Here is an 18,411-nt window from a genome sequence, read left to right on the forward strand (position 1 = left end):
AAAATATATGATGTCATCAAATCAATGTATACAAATAACAAATGTACAGTCAACATGTGAGATAAACATACATTTATGTTCCCAAGGGTGTGGAGTAAAACAGGGGAATAACTTGAGCTGAAGTACATTTAACATGTACAGGGAGCTCCAACAGTACTGGGACAGCGGCACATGTTGTGTTGTTTTGTCTCTGTACTCCAGCACTTTGGATCTGAAATTATACAATGACTAGGTTAAAGTGCAGACTGTCAGCTTTAATTGGAGGGTATTTTCATACATATCTAGTGAACTGTTTAGAAATTACAGCACTTCTTGTACATAGTCCCTCCATTTTAGGGGAACAAAAATATTAGGACAAATTCACTTATTGTGTATTAAAGTAGTGAAAAGTTTAGTATTTGGTCCCATATTCCGAGCACGCAATGATTACATCAGGCTTGTGACTCTACAAACTTGTTGGATGTATTTGCTGTTTGCTTTGGTTGTGTTTCAGATGATTTTGTGCCCAATTGAAATTAATGGTAAATAATGTATTGTGTCATTTTGGAGTCACTTTTATTGTAAATAAGAATAGAATATGTTTCTAAACACTTCTACATTAATGTGATGCTACCATGGTTATGGATAGTCCTGAATGAATCGTGAATAATGATGAGTGAGAAAGTTACAGAGACATAAATGTCATACCGCCCCAAAAATGTTATTGTAATGGTGAGAGGTTAGCATGTCTTGGGGGTATGATATTTGTGCGTCTTAGGGTTTTGCATTCTTCATGAAACCATTTAACGTTGTCGGCTTGACATTTTTAGGTTTGATAGGGAAGCTGAAAGGTCAAAAATACTGTTTAGGCTTTCTACTGCTAAGTTTACACCTTCACTCTTGCAATGAAACGTTTTGTCCAGAAAGTTGTCCAAAAAGGATTGGATTTGTTGTTGCCTAATAGTTTTTTGGTAGGTTTCTACACTACTTTCCTTCCATCTATAGCACTTCTTAATAGTATGCAGTTTGTTTGGCTTTGATGCCTCATGATCAGTGGCAGCTCCTGAAAAAATTCTCAGGGGGGGCAATTTTTCTGATGATTTAGGTGACCTACACACATTTTCAAAAAGATATGTCCAGCAACAACATGAAGACAGGGGCAGCATATAAGTCAATGCCAGAAGCATTTATTGACTGATCTCAAAAGTGTTGGCTTACAAAAGCAAAATAAGTTATCACAGTAAAAATAATCAAGGGTGTTCTTTCACATTCCTCAACACTGCATAAACAATATGCATTTCCATAAACAAATGAAATATCAGCTGAAAATACAGCATCTTGGTATTTGTTCAGATTGCAGGATCAACAAGAGCTTTTACCACATTTTTTTGCCTCATGGTTGAATTGGAAATATGTGCACCTGAGCATAATTCACAACAAGCAAGCAGGAGCTTTTGATAGAGGCTACTGAAAACATTGATGCAAGTTATTGGTAATAAGAAATTTTTATAGACTTCCATATTCTGCCCTCTTGTATATATTTGTGAAAATGAACAGTGATAGACATTTTGCCTGAAAACAGAATTTGAAAAGAATTTCTAGAAAAGGTAAACACAGCTATCTGTATGGCTTTGTAAAAATGAACAACCATATTCTGGCCAATTGTATAGATTTGTAAATATGAACAACCATATTCTGGCCAATTGTATAGATTTGTAAAAATTAACATGAACAGATTTTTTTTTTACTTTTTTTTAAATGAAAAATAACTATTTTAAACAACATCAACTGTGAACTGATTTGGGCGTGTGTGTGTTAAAGAGACAGACAGGGAGGGACAAAGAGAGAGAGAGGCTACATTACTTGTACTGAAACTGTTCTCTTCTCTCTTTCAATGCAGCAAAGCGGTCAATGACTTTCTCATTGAAATCAGGCATGCTGAGGACTAGTTCCCTCTCCATGGAAAGCATGGCCAGTGCATTCAGACGTTCCTGGCCCATTGAATTTCGCAGCAATGTCTTAACTCGTGTCAAAGTTGAGAAACATCTCTCAGCTTCAGCTGTTGTCATTGGAGTAGTTATGAGGATGTTCAACAGAGTCACAGTCTCAGAGAACGTCTCCTGGAGGTTGTAGCTCATGAGAACCTGGTACAGTGCCAGTGCACCACAGTTTGACTTTTCGTCGTCGGCAAAAATACCGTTCAGTCTCTCCAAAAGCACACTGGCGATTGAGACTGAGGTTGATTCCGAGATGGGAAGGAACTCAAAAAAGCGCTCCTGCACTTTGTGGTTGCTATCTATGTACCTCAGCACAAGCACCAGCTGTGTCTGTGTAGAAACGTCCGTGGTCTCGTCAGCTTGGATAGCTACGAAGTTCGCCGACTTCACCTCCTCCACAATATGTTCCCTCATGACCGCTAGCATACACTCCAGTAGCTCGTTTTGAATGGTCTTTGATGTGAACTTCTTTCAAAGAGACAATCGAGTTGCACTGAACGTTAGCCATCTTGATAGTAGTACGTGAATTGATTGACGCTGCTACCCGCTCTTTTCTTAGTTACGTTCATGGTTATGTTACGTATGACGAAAGCGCGTAAGTGCAAGCCCTCAGAAACCCATAGAGATTGTATTGAAAGCTCTGATATTTGAAAAAACATTTTTTTACAAGAGAGTCTATGAGAGACTTCTGGGGCGATTTTCAACCTGACTGAAATCGCCCCAAAAGGGGGCATTTGAAGCACGACTTTAGCCTGATTGGACATTTAGTGGCAGATCAGACGTCTAGATTAGAACACTGATAACTACTGTTGCCGTGATATAATTGATTTAAAAAAAATCCCTTCCTTTTCCCGTTTGGCAGTGCGTCGCCCATATCGCCCTAATGAACACACCGCCCCTGCTCATGATTGAGTATTGCTCTGTTCAAGTAGGCTGTGATTTTGCTGTGATCTGATAGGGGTGTCAGTGGGCTGACTGTGAACGCTCTGAGTTGAGGTCTGTGATAAAGTAATCTACAGTACTACTGCGAAGAGATGAGCTATAGGTGTACCTACCATAGGACTCTCTGTAACGATCCCGGCAGTCTGAGTCGGGTCCTGTCTGTGGACTAGTTTTTCTGCTCGTGATCTCCAGTTTCCCGAGGTTTCTGGAACGCTCCGGGGAGCTCTCTTGATTTCCGCACCTGCATCCCATCAGCAATCTGCACACCTGGTCCTGATCATCACCCTTCTTAGGCTCTGGCCTAACATCCATTCCCTGCCGGATCGTTAGCCATGAACAGTATGTTTGTCAGTGTATCAGCCTTGGAGTTTCTAGCATTAGTTTTGTTGTTTTGCACCTGGTTGGCTTGCCGTGTACTTACCGCCGTTTTGTTTCTATCTGCAGTCAATCTCCCGGAACCTTCACCCAACCCCTGCCTGGTTGTCGGCGGCTGCCGAGCCATTCTTGGATCTACCACTGCACCTCCACCAACTCATCTCCACCGTCCGCTCTGTCCCTGGATTATTCTACATCATTTTTTGAAGCTGTTAAATAAATACTCACCTTCGTTTCAACTCACCTTGTCCTGGTCTGCTTCTGGGTTCTGGCTTAGTAAACCGTGACAGAACGATCCGGCCAGTAATGAACCCAGCGGACCTGGACTCTGTTCGCCATGCCATTACCCATCAGGAGAAGATGTTGGGCCATCATAGCACGGAGCTACAGGAGATCGCGTTGGCAGTTCGGAACCTTTCTACCGGTCTGACGGAGGTCCAGAACCAGCGCAAGTTTCGGTGGAGGATCCACTACCGGTTTCACCCATCCCGCCTGCCGCGTCTGGGAGCGGTGTCCTTCCGTGAGCCCAAGGTTCCGACGCCGGATAAATATGAGGGGAGCTGGGAAGATGCCGTTCTTTCCTCATGCAGTATGGGTTAGTGTTCGATCTACAGCCCTACTCTTATGCCACAGACAAGGCTAGGATAGCCTTTGTGATTGAGTTGCTGCGTGGTCGAGCGCTGGAGTGGGCTTCAGCCGTTTGGGAACGACAAGACCCCTGCATGGCTTCATACCCCGGGGTTCACGGCCGAGATGAGGAAGCTCTTCGACCATTCCGTCCGAGGGAGGGACGCAGCTAGGCGCCTGTTTTCGCTTCACCAAGGAACTCGCAGCGTGGCCGACTTCGTGATCGAGTTCAAGACGTTGGCTGTGGAGAGTGGGTGGAATGAGGAGTCTCTGCAAGCGGCCTTTTACCAGGGTCTGTCGGAGCAGCTCAAGGATGAGTTGATCTCCTATCCGGAGCCTAGTGACCTGGACAGCTTGGTAGCCTTGTCTATCCGGGTGGATAATCGAGTCCGAGAGCGAAGGAGGGAGAAGCAATGGGGTCCGTCCAATCGATCAGCTTCTCAGGTTCCAGTCGGGTCGGGGATTGGACCAGAATACGTCGATCATCGTCCACCACACAGGATTAGTGGAGAGGTCCTGTCTCCCGATTCTGAACCAATGCAAGTAGGGCGGCACGGGTTAACCAAGGAGGAACGCCAACTCAGACGTAGGACTAACTGTTGCCTCTACTGTGGTGGTTCGGGACATTACCTCGCCACCTGTTCCCCGCGGTCGTCAAACTGCGCGGCTCGCTAAAGTTGGGAGGACTTTTAGCGAGCCAGTTTCGACCTCTCAATACCTCTGTCAGACCCCGTTTCCGGCTACCCTTGTGAACAGGAATCAGAGCTTAGCGATTAACGCTTTTATCGATTCAGGTGCCGACGGAAGCTTTCTTGATGCCGAGTTGGTGGAACAGCTGGGGCTTTCCAAGGAGCAATTGCCGGAAGCCATTGAAGCGACCACTCTGAACGGCAGTAGTCTGGCACGTATCACGATGAGGACTGAACCGGTTAAGATGCTGTTGTCGGGGAATCATTCGGAGATGATTTCATTCTTCATTCTGCCGTCTTCCCATGTTCCTCTGGTCCTTGGATACCCTGGCTGAAGGAACACAATCCCACGTTCGATTGGGTGACGGGCAAGGTAACGAGTTGGAGCCTTGATTGTCATGCTAACTGTCTCAAGACTGCCTGTCCCCATTCGGTTCCCAGTCAGGTGATTGAGGCTAAACCCCCAGATTTGTCCCTGGTTCCCGAGACATATCACGATTTGGGGGAAGTGTTCAGTAAGCAGAAGGCTCTGTCACTCCCTCCCCACCGACCATATGATTGTGCCATCAACCTGTTCCCTGGAGCTGTCTACCCCAAGGGAAGGTTATACAGTATCTCCCGCCCTGAACGTGAGGCTTTGGAGACCTACATCAAGGAGTCCCTAGCTGCTGGTCTCGTTCGTCCCTCGTCATCACCCCTGGGGCAGGATTCTTCTTTGTGGGTAAGAAGGATGGCTCTCTTCGACCGTGTATTGATTATCGGGGGTTGAATGACATCACGGTCAAGAACAAGTATCCCCTGCCCTTGATGAGTTCTGCCTTCGACTCCTTACAGGGTGCTACGGTGTTCACCAAGCTAGACCTACGCAATGCGTATCACATGGTCCGGATCAGAGAGGGAGACGAGTGGTTGACGGGTTTCAATACACCGATGGGTCACTTCGAGTATCAGGTGATGCCGTTTGGACTGACCAATGCTCCAGCGGTATTCCAGAGTATGGTGAACGACGTCCTGAGAGATATGATCGGTCTCTTTGTGTTTGTTTACCTGGATGACATTCTGATCTTCTCGAAGGAACCTTCCGACCACGTCCAGCATGTCCGGCAGGTTCTGCAGCGATTGTTGGAGAATCGCCTGTTCGTGAAGGCCGAGAAGTGCGAGTTTCACGCCCACACGACATCCTTTCTCGGGTACATCATCTCCAGGGGAGAGATTAGGATGGACCAGGAGAAGGTTAGAGCGGTTCTGGAATGGGCCCAGCCCGGTACGAGATTGCAGCTCCAGAGATTTTTGGGGTTTGCGAATTTCTACCGCAGATTCATCCGGGATTACAGCCGTGTGGCCGCTCCGTTAACGGCCTTGACTTCCAGTATCAGGAGCTTCAAGTGGAATCCGGAGGCGGATCGAGCGTTTCTGGATTTGAAGAGGCGATTCACCAACGCACCGATTCTCTCTCAACCGGACACGGCCCGTCAGTTCGATCGTTGAAGTGGGACGCGTCCGATGTGGGAGTTGGCGCCATCCTGTCGCAGCGATGCTCCACGGACAGTAAACTCCATCCCTGCGCCTACTACTCTCGTCGCCTTTCGCCTGCGGAGAGGAATTACGATGTGGGTAACCGGGAGCTTCTCGCGGTGAAACTTGCCTTGGAGGAGTGGCGCCACTGGTTGGAGGGGCGGAGCAGCCGTTTATTGTCTGGACTGACCACAAGAATCTTGCTTACGTGCAATCGGCTAGACGTCTCAACTCCCGTCAGGCCAGGTGGGCGTTGTTTTTCGGACGATTCAATTTTTCCCTGACGTTCCGACCTGGATCTAAGAACGGCAAGGCGGGACGCCTTGTCTCGGATGTTCTCCAAGACGGAGGAGAGTGGGTCCAAGACCGAGACAATTCTTCCCCGGAACTGCGTCGTGGGAGCTGTTAGGTGGAAGATTGAGGAGGAGGTGATGGCGGCTCTTCGGACGCAGCCCGGTCCCCGTAACGGTCCACCCGGTCGGTTGTTTGTGCCTCGAGTCGGTTCGTCCTGCGGTCCTCAAATGGTCCCACGCCAGCAAGATGGCTTGTCACCCTGGCGTGGCTCGGACGATGGCGTTTCTTCGCAGACGTTTTTGGTGGCCTGCCATGGCCGAGGATACTCGGGGTTATGTTGCTGCCTGTCCAGTGTGTGCGCAGAATAAGAGTACCAATCGGCCCAGCTCTGGACTACTTCACCCCCTTCCTATTCCCCGCGACCATGGTCGCATCTGGCCCTGGACTTTGTCACTGGGTTGCCCGCTTCTGAGGGAACACGGTCGTTCTGACTATCGTGGACAGATTCAGCAAGTTCGCCCACTTTGTGCCAATTGCCAAGCTTCCCTCTGCCTCGGAGACGTCCGAGATCCTGGTTAGGGAGGTTTTCAGGGTCCACGGGTTGCCCAGTGATATCGTTTCCGACCGTGGCCCTCAGTTTACCTCTGCTGTCTGGAAGTCCTTCTGTTTGGCCATTGGAGCTACAGTCAGTCTCACATCTGGTTTTCACCCCCAATCTAATGGTCAGGCGGAGAGAGCCAACCAGAAGATGGAATCCACGCTACGCTGCCTGGCCTCTTCCAACCCCACCTCCTGGGTCTCTCAGTTGCCTTGGGTTGAGTATGCCCACAATACTCTCCCCTACATCTGCCACTGGGATGTCTCCCTTCCAGTGCCTGTATGGCTACCAACCTCCCTTGTTCCCTTCTCAGGAGAAGGAGCTCTCAGTGCCTTCTGTTCAGGCCCATATTCGTCGTTGCCACCGGACCTGGCATCGGGCCAGAAAGGCACTCCTTAGAGTTTCGGACCGGTATCAGCTCCAGGCGAATCGTCGCCGGATCCCCGCTCCCACCTACACCATCGGAGATAGGGTCTGGTTGGCCACACGGGATCTTCCTTTACGGACTGAGTCTAGGAAGTTGTTACCGAAGTTCATTGGTCCGTTTGTGGTGGAGAAGGTGATCAATCCGGTGGCAGTTCGACTCAAACTCCCGAGGACGCTCAGAGTCCATCCCACCTTTCATGTCTCCTGCCTCAAGCCTGTTTTCCTCAGTCCTCTGTTGCCTCCTCCGCCTCCTCCTCCTCCTCCTCGGATGATCGGAGGTGGTCCTGCCTACACGGTGCGACGCATCATGGATTCCAGACGGCGGGGCCGGGGTTTCCAGTATCTCGTGGACTGGGAGGGGTATGGTCCTGAAGAGAGGAGTTGGATTCCGCGGCGACAGATCCTAGATGCTGACCTCATCAGTGACTTCTACCGCCTCCATCCTGGCGCTCCGGGGAGTCCGCCCGGTGGCGTTCGGCCGGAGGGGGGTACTGTAACGATCCCGGCAGTCTGAGTCGGGTCCTGTCTGTGGACTAGTTTTTCTGCTCGTGATCTCCAGTTTCCCGAGGGTTCTGGAACGCTCCGGGGAGCTCTCTTGATTTCCGCACCTGCATCCCATCAGCAATCTGCACACCTGGTCCTGATCATCACCCTTCTTAGGCTCTGGCCTAACATCCATTCCCTGCCGGATCGTTAGCCATGAACAGTATGTTTGTCAGTGTATCAGCCTTGGAGTTTCTAGCATTAGTTTTGTTGTTTTGCACCTGGTTGGCTTGCCGTGTACTTACCTCCGTTTTGTTTCTATCTGCAGTCAATCTCCCGGAACCTTCACCCAACCCCTGCCTGGTTGTCGGCGGCTGCCGAGCCATTCTTGGATCTACCACTGCACCTCCACCAACTCATCTCCACCGTCCGCTCTGTCCCCTGGATTATTCTACATCATTTTTTGAAGCTGTTAAATAAATACTCACCTTCGTTTCAACTCACCTTGTCCTGGTCTGCTTCTGGGTTCTGGCTTAGTAAACCGTGACACTCTCTCTCTCTCTCTCTCTCTCTCTCTCTCTCTCTCTCTCTCTCTATCGCTCTCTCTCTCTCTCTCTCGCTCTCTCTCTCTCTCTCTCTCTCTCTCTCTCTCTCTCTCTCTCTCTCTCTCTCTCTCTCTCTCTCTCTCTCTCTATCGCTCTCTCTCTCTCTCTCTCTCTCTCTCTCTCTCTCTCTTGCTCTCATTTTAATTTACAGGCTTTATTGGCATGGGAAATGTATGTTAACATTGCCAAAGCAAGTCAAATAGATAATAAACAAAAGTGAAATAAACAATAAATATTAACAGTAAACATTACAGTCAGAAGTTCCAAAAGAATAAAGACATTTCAAATGTCATATTATGTATATATATATATATATATATATATATATATATATATATATATATATATATATATATATGTACAGTGTTGTAACAATGTGCAAATAGTTAAAGAAAAAATGGGAAAATAAATAAACATAAATATGGGTTGTATTTACAATGGTGTTTGTTCTTCACTGGTTGCTCTTTTCTTGTGGCAACAGGTCACAAATCTTGCTGCTGTGATGGCACACTGTGGTTTTTCACACAGTAGATAAGGGAGTTAATCAAAACTGGGTTTGTTTTCAAATTCTTTGTGGATCTGTGTAATCAGAAGGAAATATGTGTCTCTAATATGGTCATACATTTGGCAGGAGGTTAGGAAATGCAGCTCAGTTTCCACCTCATTTTGTGGGCAGTGTGCACATAGCCTGTCTTCTCTTGAGAGCCAGGTCTGCCTACGGCAGCCTTTCTCAATAGCAAGGCTGTCACACCCTGGCTCTGGGACTCTATATGTTGAGCCAGGGTGTGTTCATTCTATGTGTTATATTTCTATGTTGGGGGTTCTAGTTCTTCTGTTTCTTTGTTGGCCTGAGTGACTCCCAATCAGAGGCAACGAGTGTCAGCTGTGGCTGGTTGTCTCTGATTGGGAGCCATATTTAAACTGTCTGTTTTCCCTTGGTGTTTATGGGTTTTTGTTCCAGTTGGTCATTGTTACCTAGGACGTTACGAGTCGTTTTGTTGTTTTGTATCGTGTGTGCGCTTTAACTATTAAAGTATGTTCGCTCAACACGCTGCGCCTTGGTCCTCCTCTATGTATGACGATCGTGACAGAAAAACCCACCATACCAGGACCAAGCAGCGTGTCCAGGAGCAGGCAGCCTGGACGTGGGAGCAGATTTTGGACGGACAGGGGTCCTGGACCTGGGAGGAAATCCTGGCCGGGATGGATCGCCGGCCATGGAGTGAGACTGTAGAGAGGCGACGGAGAGAGGAGCAACGGCGTGATCAGGGTCGTCGTCGGACGGTCGAGAGGCAACCCCAGAAAATTTTTAGGGGGGCACACGGCATGGACGACGGGGCTGACGGAGGCAGACAAGGGGGCGTATTCAAAAGGCCACCAGGTTACGGGGTCACTGGTAAAGGAAGGGAAGGAAGGTTTAGAGGCACGGCGAGAGGTACTGGGATGTGTTACCAGTCCGGTCCGGCCCGTTCAGATCCCGGGGGTAGAGCCAGTGGTGTGTGTCCCCAGTACGGTCCGGCCTGTTACGGCCCCTCGCACCAAATGGACGGTGCGCGGCGCCAGCCCGGTCCGGCCTGTTCCTGCCTCTCGCACCAAGCCTACGGTGTGCGTCGCCAGCCCGGTCCGGCCTGGCCCTGCTACACGCACCAAGCCTACGGTAGGCGTCGCCAGCCCGGTCCGGCCTGTCCCTGCTCCACGCACCAAGCCTACGGTGTGCGTCGCCAGCCCGGTCCGGCCTGTCCCTGCTCCACGCACCAAGCCTACGGTGTGCGTCGCCAGCCCGGTCCGGCCTGTCCCTGCTCCTCGCACCAAGCCTACGGTGTGCGTCGCCAGCCCGGTCCGGCCTGTCCCTGCTCCTCGCACCAAGCCTACGGTGTGCGTCGCCAGCCCGGTCCGGCCTGTCCCTGCTCCACGCACCAAGCCTACGGTGTGCGTCGCCAGCCTGGTTCGGCCTGTTCCTACTCCACGCACCAAGCCAGGGGTGCGCATCGTTAGCCCGGCCCGGCCTGTTCCTGCCACTCGCACCAAGTCTACGGTGCGCGTCGCCAGCCCGGCCCGGCCTGTTCCTGCCACTCGCACCAAGCCAGGGGTGCGAGTCGTCAGCCTGGTCCGGCCCGTTCCTACTCCACGCACCAAGCCAGGGGTGCGCATCGTCAGCCCGGCCCGGCCTGTTCCCGCCACTCGCACCAAGTCTACGGTGCGCGTCGCCAGCCCGGCCCGGCCTGTTCCTGCCACTCGCACCAAGCCTACGGTGTGCGTCGCCAGCCCGGTCCGGCCTGGCCCTGCTCCACGCACCAAGCCTACGGTGTGCGTCGCCAGCCCGGTCCGGCCTGTCCCTGCTCCACGCACCAAGCCTACGGTGTGCGTCGCCAGCCCGGTCCGGCCTGTCCCTGCTCCACGCACCAAGCCTACGGTGTGCGTCGCCAGCCCGGTCCGGCCTGTCCCTGCTCCTCGCACCAAGCCTACGGTGTGCGTCGCCAGCCCGGTCCGGCCTGTCCCTGCTCCTCGCACCAAGCCTACGGTGTGCGTCGCCAGCCTGGTTCGGCCTGTTCCTACTCACGCACCAAGCCAGGGGTGCGCATCGTCAGCCCGGCCCGGCCTGTTCCTGCCACTCGCACCAAGTCTACGGTGCGCGTCGCCAGCCCGCCCGGCCTGTTCCTGCCACTCGCACCAAGCCAGGGTGCGAGTCGTCAGCCTGGTCCGGCCCGTTCCTACTCCACGCACCAAGCCAGGGGTGCGCATCGTCAGCCCGGCCCGGCCTGTTCCGCCACTCGCACCAAGTCTACGGTGCGGCGTCGCCAGCCCGCTCCGGCCTGTTCCTGCCACTCGCACCAAGCCAGGGGTGCGAGTCGTCAGCCTGGTCCGGCCCGTTCCTACTCACGCACCAGGCCAGGGGTGCGAGTCGTCAGCCTGGTTCGGCCTGTTCCTACTCCACGCACAAGCCAGGGGTGCGAGTCATCAGCCCGGTCCGGCCCGTTCGGCTCCACGCACCAAGCCAGGGGTGCGCGTCGTCAGTCCAGCACAACCCGTGCCTGGGTCACCGGTGCCTGGTAAGGTACCGGTCAACGGCTCCACTACGGAGCTGAAGCTAACCGCTCCTGCTACGTCCCAGTTCAGCTCCAGCCAGCGGGGCCAGACCGGACCAGGGGCGCTATGGGGGGTTTATTGGAGGGTGGTGGGCAAGGCCGGAGCCAGAACCGCCGCAGAGGAGGAATGCCCACCCAGCCCTCCCTGTTTTGTTCTAGTGGAGGCGTGGTCGCAGTCCGCGCCTTAGGGGGTACTGTCACACCCTGGCTCTGGGACTCTATATGTTGAGCCAGGGTGTGTTCATTCTATGTGTTATATTTCTATGTTGGGGGTTCTAGTTCTTCTGTTTCTTTGTTGGCCTGAGTGACTCCCAATCAGAGGCAACGAGTGTCATCTGTGGCTGGTTGTCTCTGATTGGGAGCCATATTTAAACTGTCTGTTTTCCCTTGGTGTTTGTGGGTTTTTGTTCCAGTTGGTCATTGTTACCTAGGACGTTACGAGTCGTTTTGTTGTTTTGTATCGTGTGTGCACTTTAACTATTAAAGTATGTTCGCTCAACACGCTGCGCCTTGGTCCTCCTCTATGTATGACGATCGTGACAAAGGCTATGCTCACTGAGTCTGTACATAGTCAAAGCTTTCCTTAAATTTGGGTCAGTCACAGAGGTCAGGTATTCTGCCACTGTGTACACTCTGTTTAGGGCCAAATAGCATTCTAGTTTGCTCTGTTTTTTTGTTAATTATTTCCAATGTGTCAAGTTGTCACGCCATGACTCAGAGGACGCTTATATGTTAAGTCAGGGTGTGTATTTTCCTTGTTGTGTTTTTCTATGTTGTATTTTCTATGTTGAGATCTAGTATGTCTAGATCTATGTTGGCCGGTGTGGTTCCCAATCAGAGGCAGCTGTCGCTCGTTGTCTCTGATTGGGGACCATACTTAGGCAGCCTGTTGGCACTAGTGGGTTGTGGGATCTTGTTCCATGTGAGGTATGTTGTTTGTGTACCGTGGACTTCACATTTCGTTTAGTTTGTTGTTTTGTCACTTGTTTATTCGTTCCAAATAAACATGTATGCATATCACGCTGCGCCTTGGTCTGACCCAGAGCAGTCCGCTCCACCGGTGCCCGGTCCAGCTCCGGTCAGCGGCTCCAGTCCAGACCCAGACGTCAGCCCCTCTCCAGGTTCGGGGTCTCCAACACCAGGGTCCAGACAGGGCTTGGAATATAGTGGGAGGAAGGAGAGGGGAAGCAATGCGCCGAGGTCTAGACAAGACCAGGGGCGCAACAGGGAGGCGAAGAGTGAGAGGTCATCACACCCTGAGCCGGATCCGCCTCCGAGGCGGAATGCCCACCCGGCCCCTACCCGGCTATGTTTATGTTGTGCGGTCGGAGTCCGCACCTTTGGGGGGGGTACTGTCACGCCCTGACTCAGAGGACGCTTATATGTTGAGTCAGGGTGTGTATTTTCCTTGTTGTGTTTTTCTATGTTGTATTTTCTATGTTGAGATCTAGTATGTCTAGGTCTATGTTGGCCGGTGTGGTTCCCAATCAGAGGCAGCTGTCGCTCGTTGTCTCTGATTGGGGACAATACTTAGGCAGCCTATTGGCACTAGTGGGTTGTGGGATCTTGTTCCGTTTGAGGTTTGTTGTTTGTGTACCGTGGACTTCATGTTTTGTTTAGTTTGTTGTTTTGTCGCTTGTTTATTCGTTCCAAATAAATATGTATGCATATAAAGCTGCGCCTTGGTCTGACCCGTCGATGAACGAACGCGACACAAGTAATTCTCTTTTTGTCTCGCTCAGTCTCTCTCTCTCTCTCTCTCTCTCTGTGTCTCACTCTCTCGCTCAGTCTCTCTCTACTTTAACAGAGAGCAGAAAGTGGAGTGGGGGATGACGTCACTCTATAAACAAGCCAGCCAGGTGAGGTAATCTCTCTCTTTCTCTCTCTTGCCTTGTGCCTCAACATATAGACTCAGACTATAGAGCGAGCGAGAGAAGGAAAGAGAGAGGGGGGTGAGTGGGATAGAGATAGACAGAGTGAGAAAGCGGACTAAAGAAACAGAGAAGGGGGAGGGTTGATTAAGTGATAGCGAGAGTGTAAGACAGAGTAAGCCTTGGCAATGAGAGAGAGAGAGAGAGAGAGAGAGAGAGCTAATGAGACAGACGCGGGGTGGGGTAATGAATGTATGAGTGAGATAAAGAGAGGGAGAAGGAGAGAAGTGATTTTCCAGATTTTTCTGCCCTGTACTAGAGTTATGAGAAGTGTAATACTACTCCCTCTCTCCCCTCTAGCTCTCCCCTCTTTCCATCTCTCTTCCTCTCCCCTCTTTCCATCTCTCTTCCTCTCCCCTCTTTCCATCTCTCTCCCTCTCCCCTCTCCACTTCTCTCTTCCTCTCTCCTCTCTCCTCTCCCCTTCTCTCTTCCTCTCCCCTTCTCTCTTCCTCTCCCCTCTCTCCGTCTCTCTCCCTCTCCCCTCTCTCCTTCTCTCTCCCTCTCCCCTCTCTCCTTCTCTCTTCCTCTCCCCATCTCCCCTCTCTCCGTCTCTCTCCCTCTCCCCTCTCTCCTTCTCTCTTCCTCTCCCTCTCCCCTCTCTCCTTCTCTCTCCCTCTCCCCTCTCTCCTTCTCTCTCCCTCTCCCCTCTCTCCTTCATCAACCTAACACACAACAAATCTTATCTTCTCCTTGTTCTATCCTTCCAAGCTAAGGTCTAATACGGCATTAAACAACTTCGAAAAGACTATAGAGAAAATAAAAACGAAGCATTTTTCACAGCGCTCGGGGGAGAAAATATTTCTCATTACCATGCAAACTAATACTGGATTTTATTGCACTCTGGTGAATGGCAATATACATATTTATGAAATTGAGAGGGACGATAAATCAAGCAAACAAATGACTACCACAGGATGTTTGTGTCTAGATTAATTCTATTAAAACAATGAATCAGAACACAGCCTGAGACCTGCTGCGTAAAGGCCTCTGAGGACCTGCAGCTTTCTGAGGGGTAGTGTACACTAGGTCTAATTCTGCAGCTTTCTGAGGGGTAGTGTACACTAGGTCTAATTATGCAGCTTTCTGAGGGGTAGAGTACACTAGGTCTAATTCTGCAGCTTTCTGAGGGGTAGAGTACACTGGGTCTAATTCTGCAGCTTTCTGAGGGGTAGAGTACACTAGGTCTAATTCTGCAGCTTTCTGAGGGGTAGAGTACACCAGGTCTAATTTTGCAGCTTTCTGATGGGTATATAGGACACCAGGTCTAATTCTGCAGCTTTCTGAGGGGTATAAAGTACACTAGGTCTAATTCTGCAGCTTTGTGACAGTAATATATAACAATAATATATAATAGTAATATATAACAGTATTATAGAACAGTAATATATAACAGTATTATATAACAGTAATATTTAACAGTAATATAGAACAGTAATATATGCAGCATAATACTGTTATATATAACTGTAATATATAACATTCAAGGGTTTTTCTTAATTTTTTACTATTTTCTATATTGTAGAATAATAGTGAAGACATCAAAACTATGAAATAACACATATTGTCTTCTTATTGTCTCGGCCTTGGGTAAAATCACCGGGGAAGCCAGTAAAAAAGCCATATTACAATCTATGTGTTGTGATAATTGCGTCGTTTGCTCTATAACCTGTTAGTTCATATGCTTTGACACTGTGATATATATATATATATATAGAGAGAGAGAGAGAGCAAACGACGCAATTATCACAACCCATAGATTGTATAATGCTTTTTTACTGGCTTCCCCAGTGATTTTACCCACGCACCGCTACTGAATATATAACAGTAATATACTGTATAACAGTATTATATTACAATAATACATAACAGTAATATATAACAGTATTATAGAACAGTAATATAGAACACTAATATATAACAGTAATATATAACAGTAATATATAACAGTATTATAGAACAGTAATATATAAAAATATTATAGAACAGTAATATATAACAGTAATATGTAACAGTAATACACTATACTGTATAACAGTAATATATATAACAGTAATATATGAACAGTTATATATTTAATTGATAATGCCAGAGAAAGCCGGGGTTTGGATGATATATCGGCACGGGTGTTGTTAGGCAAACTGTTGTTATACAATTGGTTACCAACATATTCAAATAATGATTGACATATTTTCATTAAAAACATTATTTTGATGAATTTATTCATACTAATAGTTATTCATACTATTTAATCTTTCCACAAGATACAGTGGGGGAAAAAAGTATTTAGTCAGCCACCAATTGTGCAAGTTCTCCCACTTAAAAAGATGAGAGAGGCCTGTAATTTTCATCACAGGTACACGTCAACTATGACAGACAAATTGAGATTTTTTTTTCCAGAAAATCACATTGTAGGATTTTTTATGAATTTATTTGCAAATTATGGTGGAAAATAAGTATTTGGTCACCTACAAACAAGCAAGATTTCTGGCTCTCACAGACCTGTAACTTCTTCTTTAAGAGGCTCCTCTGTCCTCCACTCGTTACCTGTATTAATGGCACCTGTTTGAACTTGTTATCAGTATAAAAGACACCTGTCCACAACCTCAAACAGTCACACTCCAAACTCCACTATGGCCAAGACCAAAGAGCTGTCAAAGGACACCAGAAACAAAATTGTAGACCTGCACCAGGCTGGGAAGACTGAATCTGCAATAGGTAAGCAGCTTGGTTTGAAGAAATCAACTGTGGGAGCAATTATTAGGAAATGGAAGACATACAAGACCACTGATAATCTCCCTCGATCTGGGGCTCCACGCAAGATCTCACCCCGTGGGGTCAAAATGATCACAAGAACGGTGAGCAAAAATCCCAGAACCACACGGGGGGACCTAGTGAATGACCTGCAGAGAGCTGGGACCAAAGTAACAAAGCCTACCATCAGTAACACACTACGCCGCCAGGGACTCAAATCCTGCAGTGCCAGACGTGTCCCCCTGCTTAAGCCAGTACATGTCCAGGCCCGTCTGAAGTTTGCTAGAGTGCATTTGGATGATCCAGAAGAGGATTGGGAGAATGTCATATGGTCAGATGAAACCAAAATATAACTTTTTGGTAAAAACTCAACTCGTCGTGTTTGGAGGACAAAGAATGCTGAGTAGCATCCAAAGAACACCATACCTACTGTGACGCATGGGGGTGGAAACATCATGCTTTGGGGCTGTTTTTCTGCAAAGGGACCAGGACGACTGATCCGTGTAAAGGAAATAATGAATGGGGCCATGTATCGTGAGATTTTGAGTGAAAACCTCCTTCCATCAGCAAGGGCATTGAAGATGAAACGTGGCTGGGTCTTTCAGCATGACAATGATCCCAAACACACCGCCCGGGCAACGAAGGAGTGGCTTCGTAAGAAGCATTTCAAGGTCCTGGAGTGGCCTAGCCAGTCTCCAGATCTCAACCCCATAGAAAATCTTTGGAGGGAGTTGAAAGTCCGTGTTGCCCAGCGACAGCCCCATAACATCACTGCTCTAGAGGAGATCTGCATGGAGGAATGGGCCAAAATACCAGCAACAGTGTGTGAAAACCTTGTGAAGACTTACAGAAAACGTTTGACCTGTGTCATTGCCAACAAAGGGTATATAACAAAGTTTTGAGATCTTTTGTTATTGACCAAATACTTATTTTCCACCATAATTTGCAAATAAATTCATTAAAAATCCTACAATGTGGTTTTCAGGATTTTTTTTCCTCATTTTGTCTGTCATAATTGACGTGTACCTATGATGAAAATTACAGGCCTCTCTCATCTTTTTAAGTGGGAGAACTTGCACAATTGGTGGCTGACTAAATACTTTTTTTCCCCACTGTATAGTCCCAAAACAAATCTAGGGTTGCTACCCAAGCCGGCTGGTGGTTCATTGTATCGGTTCGGTTGCCAGAGATGTGACCCAGTCATTTAGTTTTTTTTTTTTTCTGTATCTATGGACGCGTCGTTCGTTCTAAATGTTCCATTGCCATACTGGCTGGCAACGTTCTTATCCCTTGCTTGCTAGCTAGCCCACTACGGCTAACTTACGGTCACGTCAAAAAGTGCAGCCAGAATAAAGCAAAGTAGCTGCATTTGCATTTGTTTAAGCTGTTTTCTAGTGACATTTATTTGGATACATCAATAACAATGAGCTAATGAGGCGCAATTTCGCCTGGCATAGAAAATGTGCTCACTCGTCAGGACACTGTTGTTCAGAGGAGCTAGCTAACCAAACAGCTAACACAATCACTTCAAACTAAGCTGGAAACACTGTGAACTAGCTGCACTTCATTTAGTTTTGATCCTTTTTTCAATGTACCTTTCTTTGTATACTGTATATCCATAAAATAATTATGCCAGCTGATTCATGATTTAGACTGGCTGAGAAATGCTGCCTGCCTGCCTGTCTGTCTCGTCCCGACACGTTCGTTACTATGGGACAGCTGGAGATCAAATTTTAATATTGAAATAATGTCGCAAATGTCGGAGAGACAGACAGCAAGGTTTATACAAATCTCCGGTGTTGAAAACTAAATGTTAGTCTAAAATAAATGTGAGATAATGTCTAGGCACATTTTAAAGTGGAGATCAAGTTTATAAATTACCTGGCTGAGCTGATGAGACAGTGGATTGCGCAGTCAGATGGAACAGAGTAAATAGGCATTTTAATGTCATAGATTTAGCTGGTGGTAACTTGTGGAATAGACACCGGCTTGAATTGGGTTTTAACCAATCAGCATTCAGGATTATACCCACCTGTTGTATATAACAGGTATATATACCAGTAATATACTGTATAACAGTAACAGTATATATTCAAGATGTTGTAGTAAAGT

The 18,411-nt window shown here is 48.4% G+C and overlaps 1 protein-coding gene across 4 annotated transcripts in view; it reads right to left on the reverse strand.

Annotated features, from left to right (window-relative positions):
- The window catches only part of LOC121558374 (RNA binding protein fox-1 homolog 1), a 394,807-nt gene that overhangs the window by 173,925 nt on the left and 202,471 nt on the right, over nt 1-18,411 (reverse strand). The window lies entirely within an intron of this gene.

The sequence above is a fragment of the Coregonus clupeaformis genome, unplaced genomic scaffold (assembly GCF_020615455.1).
Source record: "Coregonus clupeaformis isolate EN_2021a unplaced genomic scaffold, ASM2061545v1 scaf0267, whole genome shotgun sequence".
In the NCBI taxonomy this organism is placed as follows: Eukaryota; Metazoa; Chordata; class Actinopteri; order Salmoniformes; family Salmonidae; genus Coregonus; species Coregonus clupeaformis.